The sequence below is a fragment of the Phaenicophaeus curvirostris genome, chromosome 2, assembly GCF_032191515.1.
Source record: "Phaenicophaeus curvirostris isolate KB17595 chromosome 2, BPBGC_Pcur_1.0, whole genome shotgun sequence".
Lineage (NCBI taxonomy): Eukaryota > Metazoa > Chordata > Aves > Cuculiformes > Cuculidae > Phaenicophaeus > Phaenicophaeus curvirostris.
Genome location: NC_091393.1, coordinates 125,789,210 through 125,801,872, shown reverse-complemented (window position 1 = coordinate 125,801,872; position 12,663 = coordinate 125,789,210).

Below are 12,663 nucleotides of genomic sequence, written 5' to 3'. Positions count from 1 at the left end.
CCATTCTATGATTCTATGAAATACATAAAATACAGCTCTTGAGCCTCATCTCCTATCTCTAAAATCCTTCTATGAGGAGGAGGATGGCCACCTACTCTCACTTTCCTATCTAGAGACCAAGCAGGAGGTGAGAGCCAAAACATTCTGCCTTTGATGGAATTTGGATTTTTTCCTGTGATGCTGGGTGATTGATCTCTGGGACTGGCAAAAGAGTTGCCAGACCTCAAAGTGAACCCAGTGCCACCCCTGCCACGGGCAGGGACACCTCCCACTGGATCAGGGGCTCCAAGCCCCATCCAGCCTGGCCTTGAACCCCTCCAGGGATGGGGCAGCCACCCCTGCTCTGGGCAACCTGTTCCAGGGCCTCTCCACCCTCAGCATGAAGAATTTCATCCTGATGTCCAACCTAAATCTTCCCCTGCCAGTCTAAAGCCATTCCCCCTCATCCTATCACTCCAGACCCCTGGAAAACATCCCTTCTTTTGCTACAGCCCATCCTCTGGATTTCATTTTGTCACTCTTACCAAGGGCAATGTTACAAAAGCCCAGGCAGAAGCTGGATCCCTGAACCTACCCTCAACATCAAATAACCCACCTAATTCTAACTCCCATTAAACTGGGGGTGAACTTAATCATGAGAGCAAGGCTAAAACTAGTGAATGCAATTTCCTAGCAGGTCCCAGAATGAATTGTTAGCAGCAAAACAACCCCTCCAGCACTGCATTTCACTTCCTTTTATTGCAAATCCCTTTTGGTTAACAGCAGGGCTCTGTTTTAATTTTACGGTTACCCGGTGACCGCAGGACACAGATTGTGCATCACCAGAGGATGCACAGACGTCTCCCTGCCCTCCCTCGTTCCAGCAATAACGAGCGAGCGCAGGAGCGCGGCCAAGCCAACGCGGCCACGCGAGGGGCGGCTGTGACAGCAACTGAGGAACCTGCTGAATCAGCCACAAGAACGAGGGTTCACAGCAAAAGCTTGAGCCAGGCAGACACATCTTGGAAACACCAAGTGAAAGGTAACCACAAACCATGATGGAGACTTGGTCAAGAGACGCCGGTTGGCTAGGAGGCACCTGCCCACCTCTCGATAAGGCCTCCAGCAGGACAGCAGGTTGACAGCCCCTTGGAGATGTAAGGAGAGACTATTCTAAAGGATTTCCTTGCCTTTGGATGCAGAGGTACCGAGTGGAACCTCCGAAAGTCTCCAAGTGTAAGAATGAAGTTATGGACATTTACACTGTGTTGAACTCCATGGGTTGTACCTTGCTTGGCTGTTCAGGGACACTTGGGCTTGTGCAAATCACAGAGCTGGTTAGATTAGAAAGAAATCTGCAGTCTAGGCCAGTTCTAGGCATGTTTGTTACGCAGAAATAAAGGGGCCTAAGGACTGTAGAGAGATTTTTGGGCTAAATTAGCTCAATCCTCTGCAAGACCCACTTGCAAGCACTTAGGTCTTCTTGTTGATCTTCAGCCAATGTACCTGGGCTGTTTCTCGAATCATAGAACCACTGCATTGGAAAACACCTCTGAGATCACCAAGCCCAGCTGTACCTGTCCGCTATTATATCAGATCCCTAAGCACTTCATCTGCCTGTATTTCAAACCCCTCCAGGGATGGGGACTCCACCACCTCCCTGCGCAGCCTCTGCCAGAGCCTGAGATCCCTTTCAGTGAAGAAGTTTTTCTGATGTCCAACCTGAACCTGCTGTGATGCAGCTTGAGGCCAGCACTTGGGTGAAGAAACCAGCACTCACCTTGCTACAACCTCCTTTCAGGTAGTTGCAGAGAGCAATGAGGTCTCCCCTCAGCCTCCTTTTCTCCAGGCTGAACAGCCCCAGGTCCCCAGATGTCCCCTACAAGGGCACAATATATGGAAGATCCTCTTTTGCTGAATTCACTGTGAGAAGGGAGATCCCCCAAGAAGCCATTAGAGCCTTCTTGCATCAATGGTGAGGATGACGGTTGGACTGGATGACCTTAGAGGTCTTTACCAACCCTAATGATTCTATGATTCTGTGACCCCAGATTACTCTGCCCCAGCCTGCTGAAATCTTCCTTTAGCTCGTGTTGCGGGGCTCATCGCTTCAGCTTGTCAGCAGGGTCCTGTCCCTTCTGCTGGCAGTGTCCAAAGGCAAATTCCAACTCCAGGCTCAGGCAACAGCTCCTGAAGATGCTCAGCACTGAGGATCAGCCCTTCCCCACCCATCTCCTTGGTTTAGGGAGCCTGAGCACAGCTGCACGGCGGCTGAGAGCCTCGCACAGCCCACAGCTGGAAGCGATTTTCTTGCAGCTCCCAAGACCCGGGCGGGAGGAGGACACTGCAGGGAGGTGGAGTGAAGTGGAAGAGGGAGGGAGATGAGGAGCGGTAATGAAGCGCACGCATGCGTTTGTGTGAAGGATCGACCTGACACACGAGATGCGCGCCAGTGAAATTAGGAAAAATGTGCGTCCTGGTGCTTTTTTGCTCATGTCACGCGTGTGGGGATGACCTCAAATGCCTTCTGTCTGGCACCACCACGCTCCCAGAGACGATGGGACTCTGGTGATGTATTTGGTCCTTGGCCATCTCTGGCTTGAGCTCCTCAGCAGAGCTGCTGGCCTGGTAAAGAACAAGAGGAGGGACAGCTTCACCTGGAAGATACTCAGCCCCGTAGATCTCTGCTGGGGAGCGATGCCTGGACCAGGAGCTGCCCAATTTTGTGCTGTAGCCAGGAGGCACTGGGCTCCTCTTCCCCTCTCCCTGCAAGAGGCAGGCAGGAGTGCTTCAAGGAAGAGGCCAGGAGACGCTCATTTTGTTTGTTTATTATACCCAGTCACTGTTAAATGAAAAATAGAGTATTTCTTGGACCTGAGTGCAGAGTCCAGAACTGCTCCCTGTGAGGTTACAGGGTCCTTCTTATAGTGCCTACCCCCATCCCTGAGGTGGGGTATGACCATGCCCTTGTTCCATTCATTCTCCCAGAATGATAAATGTGTTAAAAATGTGCTCTTGCTAACAGCTGAGCAAAGCTTGGGAATTGATAATGCAAAGGGAGCATCTGACCAGCTGCCCAGCACAGACCCCGGGGTCAAGCTCAGACTGGACATCAGGAAAAAATTCTTCACCAAAAGGGTTCTCGGGACCTAGCAGAGGCTGCCCAGGGAGGTGGTGGAGTCCCCATCCCTGGAGGGGTTTAAAATCTAGTCAGATGAGATGCTTGGGGATATGGTTTTGTAGTAGACAGGTACAGTTGGAGTTGATGATCTCCAAGGTCTTTTCCAACCTAATGATTCTATGACTGTATGATTCTAGGACACCCTTCTCCTAAACCACATCTGCGTGTCATGCAAGGCACTGCTGGACACCAGCTTCCCTGGCCGTGTAAACACTGCACAGGAACTAAAGATAGCACTGGATCATTGCTCAAAATCACATCTTTTCTTCTGTGCTGAGGCTAGAAAATGGCAAACAGGATGCAGGATCTGGCTCCACAATATTCGCTGTTGTCATGACTCATGAGCTATTTTTATCTTTTTGGTAACAGAACAAATGGCCACAGGAATTAATCTCTGTCTGTTTTGACAGAGGGCTGGCCAAAACACACTGTGTTCTCGCATGTGGTCAGAGTAAGGAGAGAGGCACAGCAACATCATCATGTGTGTAAGTCGGTGTTTTAAATCTCTTCTTTATGTTTGCTTTTTAACGTGTCTTTAAAATGGTTTAAATGGTCTTTTTTATGGTTGGAACTCGATGATCTGGTGGGTCTCTTCCAACCTGGTTATTCTATGATTCTATGATTCTATGAAATACACTCATGCTCTGCTTAACATCAAAAGGAGCAACAAGTGCTGTTGCACAGGTCGTAGAATCATAAAATCATAGAATCATAGAATCATAGGATGGTTTGGGTTGGAAGGGACCTCACAGCCCATCCAGTCCCACCCCTGCCGTGGGCAGGAACACCTCCCACTGGACCAGGGGCTCCAAGCCCCATCCAACCTGGCCTTGAACCCCTCCAGGGATGGGGCAGCCACAGCTTCCCTGGGCAACCTGGGCCAGGGCTTCGCCACCCTCAGCGTGAAGAATTTCCCCCTTATGTCTAATCTAAATGTTTCCCCTTCCAATTTATAGCCATTCCCACTCGTCCAGTCACTCCATGCCCTTGTAAGAAATCCCTCCCCAGCTTTCTTGTAGAATCATTGAATGGTTTGGATTTGAAGGGACCATGAAGGTCATCCAGTCCAACTCCCCTGCAGTGAGCAGAGATGTAGATCTAAATCTCCGTTTTGAAGCCCAACCATATATGAAACAAGAGCTAATAAAATCATGGCAAAGGCAAAATTTATTTGAGCCTTTTCAAGAGCATCCAATGAAGAAGCACCCAATCCAAGAGGAAGATTTAACTCTGCCAAGCTCCTTTAAACTTTATTGGCCAATAATTATTTTTACAGAAAAAAGCTGTTGCAATCACACTCCCCCAACAGTAATTTTGTTTTCTACAGAGCTGGTTGAGCAATGAAAAGATTTATTAGTAGAGAACATATTAATGAGGAATTTGAGGAGAAACAACCGAGGAGCCCGTGAGTGGGATTTCCATGAGATATGTCTGGGCTGTGAGTTTGCCTTGCCCGTAGCTTGCAGCTGCCCAGCACTCCCTATGGGGTAAAAATCATACACAGAACTCCGGGAAAAGAAGTGGTTTTGCCACCCAGCTTGCCTAAGGAGGAACACCAATGTACGGCAGTCCTCCTGATCAGCTGATGCCAACACATCTGTGTGCTCGAAGGAGCAAGCACTTCAAGCAAATCCTAAGTGTTGTCTTAGCAGAATAGTCCTGCTCATCCCATGAGCATAAATTATGGTTTCTCATTCCTTCCTAGAAAGGATCATGTTCTCATGTTCTGGAGGATGCGTGCTAGATAAGCTTGCCATTCTGTGTCAGTCTCTGGTGGGCTTCATAGAAGAACGTCCTAGAATAAGATATATCCATTTTTGATATCCACTGGTCACTGCTAACATCCTATCTGAACAATCCTGTCGCTTTTAATAGAGTTTTCCTTGTAATGACCTACAAGATAAGACAATAAATAGACTTGTCCTTAATCATAGAATCATAGAGTTGGTTTGAGTTGGAACGGACCTCAAAGCCCATCCAGTCCCACCCCTGCCATGGGCAGGGACACCTCCCACTGGACCAGGGGCTCCAAGCCGCATCCAACCTGGCCTTGAACCCCTCCAGGCATGGGGCAGCCACAGCTTCCCTGGGCAACCTGGGCCAGGGCCTCCCCACTCTCATAGGAAAACATTTTTTCCTAAGATCTCATCTCAATCTCCCCTCTTTCGGCTGAAAACCCTTTCCCCCTTGTCCTGTCCCTCCCCGGCTTTCCTGGAGCCCCTTTCAGCACTGGCAGCTGCTCTAAGGTCTCCTTGTAGCCTTCTCTTCTCCAGGTTGAGCAACCCCAACTCTCTCAGCCTGTCCTCATAGCAGAGGTGCTCCAGCCCTCAGATCATCTTCAGAGCCTCCTCTGGATTCACTCTAGCAGATCCACGTCCTTCTTGAGCAGGGAACTCCAGAACTGCATTCCCCACATCAGTCCAACACCATCATTTTTAAGGTCTCGGAAAACATCCTCCAAGTTTGTTGTAGCAGTAAGCGTGACGCTTCTGCTTCCTTCAGACTTTATAAAAGTGAGAGGAACAACCAGTTTATCACAGTGTCCAGGCCTTCCATTTATTTTATTAAAACAAATAATATATTTTGGAATTGCCTCTTCTCTCCACCTATGGGGAAAGTTTGCAGGGCACATATTCCTAGTTCAGTGCTGGCATGTCTGTATTTATGTTGACAATGAGCAGTGACAAATTTCTCTTATTTCCAGTTTACAGAGAATTTGGACTGATCTATTTCATGGAGCTTCATGGAACTGATGCGTTTGATAGAATTCAGAAGATATTTTTAAACCGTGAAAGGAAAATATACAAGTATTTCCTAAATTTGTTTCTTTTTATCCCATAGTTTACATGAACTGTTCAGCAAAGGGAAGCAAAAACTGAGTTTCAACCAAACCTAGACACAAACACAGAGCTTCTGGTGGAAACCATGTTGGGATTAAATGATTTCCTTTGGTTTCCATCCAAAACCAAGCTGAACATGGACTTCTGTGTTGAGTTTCACTTTGAATTTTTGGTTTTATTCAGTTATGAAGAATTAAGTGAAACTTGGGAGGTTCAAACCTTCATTGAATGATCCTGAAAAACAATCTGCAAAACCCCTTGCTATGGAGTCCTGTTTCATACCTTTGATCTCTGTGGATGCTGGGAGCAGCACTCACATCTCTTCCAACCTATAAAAAACAGGCCAGTGAAGGCACTACATATTTATGTAGAGACCTCTATATCCAGAGACAACATCCAACCCCAGGCACCACCCTGGAGCCAGCTGGAAAGTAGGAAATCCCAGAGTACACCCTGATCTAGTGGGATGTCGCTGCCCATGGAGGGGGGTTGGAACTGGGTGATCTTTAAGGTCCCTTCCAACCCAAACTGTTCTATGATTCTATAATAGCTCGGGGGGGATAAGGAACCTTTGAAACTTCTGCTTCTACCCTCAGGTAGTCCTGTTGGGCTCTTCTTGTGGATGTGGGACACGTGTCCCAGTTAACCCATCCTTATGGAGCACGTATTTCCTGCTCTCTCATGTTTTTACTTTCTTCTCCCTCTTCAGATACTTCCTGCTTTGGCTGTTTGTGATTGAATTCCCTGGAGACTTAATAGTCTTGGAAAACTTCCACATTTATGATTTGATTTTACTATTTAGAAGAAAGTTTGATTTCTAACCCCCCCCCCGCCTCACCCCAAAAAAATGACAGAAGGGGAAAAAAAATATCCCATTCACTCACCACAAAGAAGCAAGATACAAAAAGACAAGATTATGCTCATTCAGCTGCTCAGAGCATTTCATTTCAGCGTCTGCACAGGCCTTTGTAGCAACCGTCTGATTGAACATTGCTTCTACTGCATATTATATGCCCTAATGAGAAAATGATTCTAAATTGCCCCTAGGGATGGTTATGATTAAACTATTTGCCTTCACTTCCTCTCCTAAATTAAAGCAACCCAAAGAAAGAGAGAGGGAGGGGGGGGAAAGAGACTCAGGTCTGGAAAGCAGTCAGAATAACGGTTTGGTAAAGTTCCTGAATTCCTAGGAACAGTTTTCCTCCTCAACCTGGTGATTGGCTGTGTTTTTCGTGCTGCAACTTGAAGCTAAAGCTGTGATAAACATGTGACGCGGGGAAACATTTTGGAAGGGTGCGTTGGGCAGGAGTTTTTACGCCGTCAACCAGTCCAAAGCCCTGATCAGCTTTAATTGCACACGACTGAGGCTGCTAAAGCCCCCTCTGCCACCAAGGAGCTCCTCCAAGGCGTCAGCCGTCTGTCTCTTAAAAAGAGCATTTCAGAGGCTCACATACACGGAGTCTCATTCAGACGTTTTATTTAAACTCTTAAATCTTTTGAGCTTTGGATGAATAAACAAGTCCCTGAAATGCAATCCATTCTTGCCTTTCAGAGTTTGCAAGTGGGGTTTTTTTTCACAGAGAAGAAACAAAATGTTATTTGTGTCTCCTTTGGCCTTTTTAAAGGCAGCAGGATTTGGGGACTGTGATTCATGTGCCCGTGCGTGCTCGTGCACTGGGACTTTACTGGGAGGTTTATACAGGATTGTCCATGGCTGTTGGATCATGTAATGAATTAATTAAATGTGTGCAAACTCCACGGGGCGAATCGCCAGGTCGCACAGCTTCCGAAACACTGGTTAAAATTGTCTCCACTCCACTGTTCTCAGGCTGGAGCCCACATCTCTCTGGGGGTCCCCAGGTCTCTGCAAGGCAGCCGTCATCATCTTCACGCTCTCCAGCCTGGACGCTGTCTCCCTTCCATCATCCAATCCAACACCCATGGTGCTGGTGACAGGGAACCACCTTGAGGTGACCAGTCTGCCAGCTCACCAACATGCCACAGCACCTCTGCTACCGAGTCGTGCACATGCCCAGCACAGAATCACACTTCCAACCACACTGTACAAGATTTTGACTCACCGAGCCCTGCAGGTGCCTTGGTGCTTCCTCACAAAATAACTAGGCATGGAGTTTAGAGACCCAACAGGACAACTAAAACCTGTGTTTTATAGCACTAATGATCATAGAATCACAGGATCACCAGGTTGGAAGAGACCCACCAGATCATTGAGTCCAACCATTCCCATCAATCACTAAACCATGTCCCTCAGCACCTCATCCACCCATCCCTTAAACTCCTCCAGGGAAGGTGACTCAACCACCTCCCTTGGGCAGCCTCTGCCAGTGCCCAGTGACCCTTTCTGTGAAATATTTTTTCCTAATATTTGGCCTAAACCTCCCCTGGTGGAGCTTGAGGCCATTCCCTCTCATCCTGTCCCCTGTCACTTGGGAGAAGAGCCCAGCTCCCTCCTCTCCACAACCTCCTTTCAGGGAGTTGGAGAGAGCAATGAGGTCTCCCCTCAGCCTCCTCTTCTCCAGGCTAAACAACCCCAGCTACGTCACAATTTTGAACCATGTGTCCCTTGTTTTCTTCTTTATGTATCTCAAGGTCATGATGAAAATTTATTGTGGGCTTATCTGTATGATACCAGAGATCACATGGAGCTTCAATAACTCGGGATGAGAGAAACCTGCTCTTTCTTTCCTTTGGCCGTGAGGGAGGGATAACAGGGTAATTCAGATCCAGCCGTCTGCACCAGAGACATCTGAAGTTGAGGGAGTTTTGTGGCTAACGCTCCATTTTTCTGGGGCAGTGGGGACAACTCAAAAGGTCTCTGAGATGCCAGGAAAGATCTTGTCCCCGTGCTTGCATTAGCACAGATGGGCACTGGGGCATATTCCCACTGCTTAATTTGGGGTGGACTCATTAGGGAGCTGAGGTCCCTACGCTTGAGGGCCCAACCCATGCCAAGACTGTAGGTGCCTAAAGAAGTGGTTTGCTTGAAGGAGACATTCTTCTCCGTGTACAGTCAGTGGTGGGAGAAAAAGCATTTGAAGGCTTTGCAGGGAGACCAAAACACAAGTACCCAAAGCACCTACCCACCCAAGGTAGACAGGCTTTTCCTTTTAGAGGCTCTTAAAGGTATTTACCATTAACTACCCAAAGAAACGTGGACCTCGGTGACAGAAACATCTATAATTTTGGATGTCTGATTAAAACAGGATTTAGGCAGCCTGCCAAGAGATGAAACCCAATGTCATGCTCTTGGTTAACGGGGACAGGGTTGAATTTCATGCCTTCAACTCATGTGCGGGTACGTACACCACCAGGTCACCCCCACGTGTGTTTCTGTGCTCACGTACACCCAGATGCGTAAGAGGAAGGAGGGAGTGGGAGGAGGCAGCCTCTTCTGGCCTTAGGCATGACAACTGAGAAGCTGTCCCTCACATCTCCTGGCTTCTCGTGCAGAAGGACGCTGGCTTTGGTGGTAGGAATGCATTTTCTGCTGACCCCATGCTCAAACCCAAAGGCAGAGTCTTCTTTGTTTCCTCCCCACATCGCTTCCCCCTCTTATAACTGGAAGGTTATGTGTTTCTTAGCTACTGGTCAGACTGGTGCTGCCTGCCAAGAAGCTTTCAGGGAATTTCCTCACTATGTAACAAATTTATGAGTCATATGAAAATCTGGGAAATGATTCAACCAGCTGTCTTTCGTTGACTCAAAGATTTTTACAACACCTTGGTGCCTCATCTTTGATTTGAGCCAGCAGAATGGTTTATTGTAACATCAAATGGCCTTGTGTTCACTTGAAGGACGCTTCCTACTACCAAAATAACAAAAAAAGAAAGCTGTAAAACTTTTGAAAACAGCCTGCCGCTCGGTGAATGATGCACAGAGCTCCCGCATTAATTCACTGTGAGCTGATGAGTGTGGAGGGGCTGCCGCTCCCCTCCAGGATGCCTGCAGAGGTGGCTGTCACTGAGCTCAGATGCTGCAGGTACAGCTCTTGTGCATGGCAGGGATCAGGCTTGCAGCAGTTTTTGTTCCATTTCTGGGCACATTTGGGTTTAAACAGCTATTTCAAGGAATTTGAGCAGAACGTGACTGAACAGCAACTTAGTTAAAGCTGGAGAATTGTAGAATCATGGAATGGTTTGGGTTGGAAGGGACCTCAAAGCCCATTCAGTCCCACCCCTGCCATGGGCAGGGACACCTCCCACTGGATCAGGGGCTCCAAGCCCCATCCAACCTGGCCTTGAACCCCTCCAGGGATGGGGCAGCCACAGCTTCCCTGGGCAACCTGGGCCAGGGTCTCACCACCCTCAGCGTGAAGAATTTCCTCCTTATGTCTTGTCAGTCGCTGTCTTTTCATCCTGCAGCGTTAGGCATTGCCTTCGAAACCTTGAATTCAGCAATGCTGATAGGGATCCCTGCCAAACAACTACTGAGCAGCCTTTGGAGCGAACTTCACTTACATGTGGCTGGGCAGGAGGGGATCCTGCCCTCCCTACCATGGTCCTAAGATAGTCTTTGCCTCATACCCAAGGAATACAATTTGATGTACACTATTTGCCCAGGGAGCAGAGCCTTATGGTGCCTCAGTCCCAGCTAAGGGAGCAAACCCCTCACATTTACCTGTTTTCCTCCTGTTCCAAGTTACTGTGCAGCCCTGCCTTTAGAGAGTCAAAGATCTCTCAGAAAAACTCTTATCCTGTAGCCTGTTCAGGTAGGTTCAGGAGGTTTCATCACCTCAAACAGAAGCAGGAGCTGGACCAGGGCATTCCACCACCATGGAAAATGCTCATTGTAGGGGGCAGCCACCAAAAGCATTGTTTCTATTTTTTTTTTTTTTAAGTGAACCCATCCAGAGCTGCAATTTGGTGTGCAATTTGGTACCCACGTGCAGGAGCAATGCTGACAGGCTGGGTTGGCCACGGGGCAATGGGTGTCCCGTCTTATAGGTGCCTTGGGATGGTCCCAAGCATGTGGAGCATTTGGAGAACAGAGCTTCAGATGGAAAAGAGCTGCACAGCAGAGTAAGCAGGTATTTACAGCTCTGGGCACCAGGCTAAAGAGCAAAGTGGGTTAACCCCTTAATCAAGGGCATTCATTTAGATGAATGCATCCCTCCTGTGTGACACAGCCAGCTTTGGCCTCCCATCCTCCTCCTAAGGGGACTTCAAGTGCCAACAAATTAATCTTCTGTAAGGTGGGGGATCTTCCCTCAAAGCCTCAAGTATTCGCCTAGACACTGAAATTGCTTCCTCAGCACAGAAAAGCAGGTATGTGGAGAGCATGTGAGCATTACCAACAGCCACCAGAGAGGGGATGGGTGAAAGGAGACCTCTGCAGTCACTGCCAGGAGGCTGTGAGCAAGGCCCTAATCCCACATGTATCACGAGCTGTAGTTTATAGGTCTTGGTGATGAAAAAATGGGGTCTGCATGCAGCTTCTTGTGGCGTGGTGCCCATGAGAGGGACACCGATTGACTCTGAGATGTTTATTGAGGACAGTCCATCAGCAACGAGCCTTTGATGGAGGCAAAGCAGGACCGTGGGTCTTCTGCTGCTCACCCAGCCGCTGCAGACCCCAGTTCTTTATTACAATTGCAATTGCCAATAATCATCACTGGTGGGAACTGTGCTTTCTACTCAAGAGAACCAGACTAAAACCAATGCGGTTTGGGCAGAGCTGCCCACCTAAAGAGGCAGAACACAACGAAAGCATCATTAAATTCAGACCAAATTTAATTGCCTAGGATTCATAGATTAATATTTGTTAATTTTATATACTCACAATCATAGAGGGGTCACTGGCATCCTGCTAGGTAGGTAAATCCATTTAACAGATGGCACAAGGTGTAACCAGAGTGGGTGAAGCTGAACCTGAGCAGAAATTATTCCTCCAGCAAGAGTTAAATTGCTGCAAACAGAACAGGAGAGAAACTGGAATTTATTATTACAGAACTGAGCCGACATTCTATATTAAATATCTAAATGAACTTAGTTATTAGAACCATGTTTCCAGCATGGATTTCTGTGTCTATGAAAGCAATCAGACACACCAAGCCTTGCCCACAGTAGCCCAAAATCCTTTGTTTTAGCCACCCGATGCCAAAATGCTCGTAGCAAGCAGCTCTCAGCACAGCTGAAATTAATGCACCTCTCGCAGCATTCACCCAGCACCATGTGGGTGTGAATCGGCTTAAAAATCTTGACGTGCTTTGTGTCAGCATCTGGGGAATTCAATGTACGACAGGGAAAAGGCAAATGCACTTTCAGCAGGACAAGTTTATTGAGGGTCACAGCCTATATTCAGCAAACTGGATCACCCTTCGCTGTCCAGGGACTTGGGGCAACTGTGCTCTTAATACACACAAGCAGTATAAATCCTTGTCAAAGTCTTTATCTATACCATAAATATTCATATACTAGCTGGCATGAAACTCTCATTTCTATCCATTTCCAGAGGATAAAAAGCTGGGAAAGGTGGAAGATGACAGAATTAGAAACTCAGGGCAAAGAAAATAACTCCTAAGTGGTGATACTGTCTTGTGACTGTATTTGGGTGAGAATTCTCCTCCCATCCTTCCCTTCCCACTGAGCAGCGTCGTGACTATCATTTGTAAGAGGCAGAGAGCACAAGAGGCAAAGATTCTGG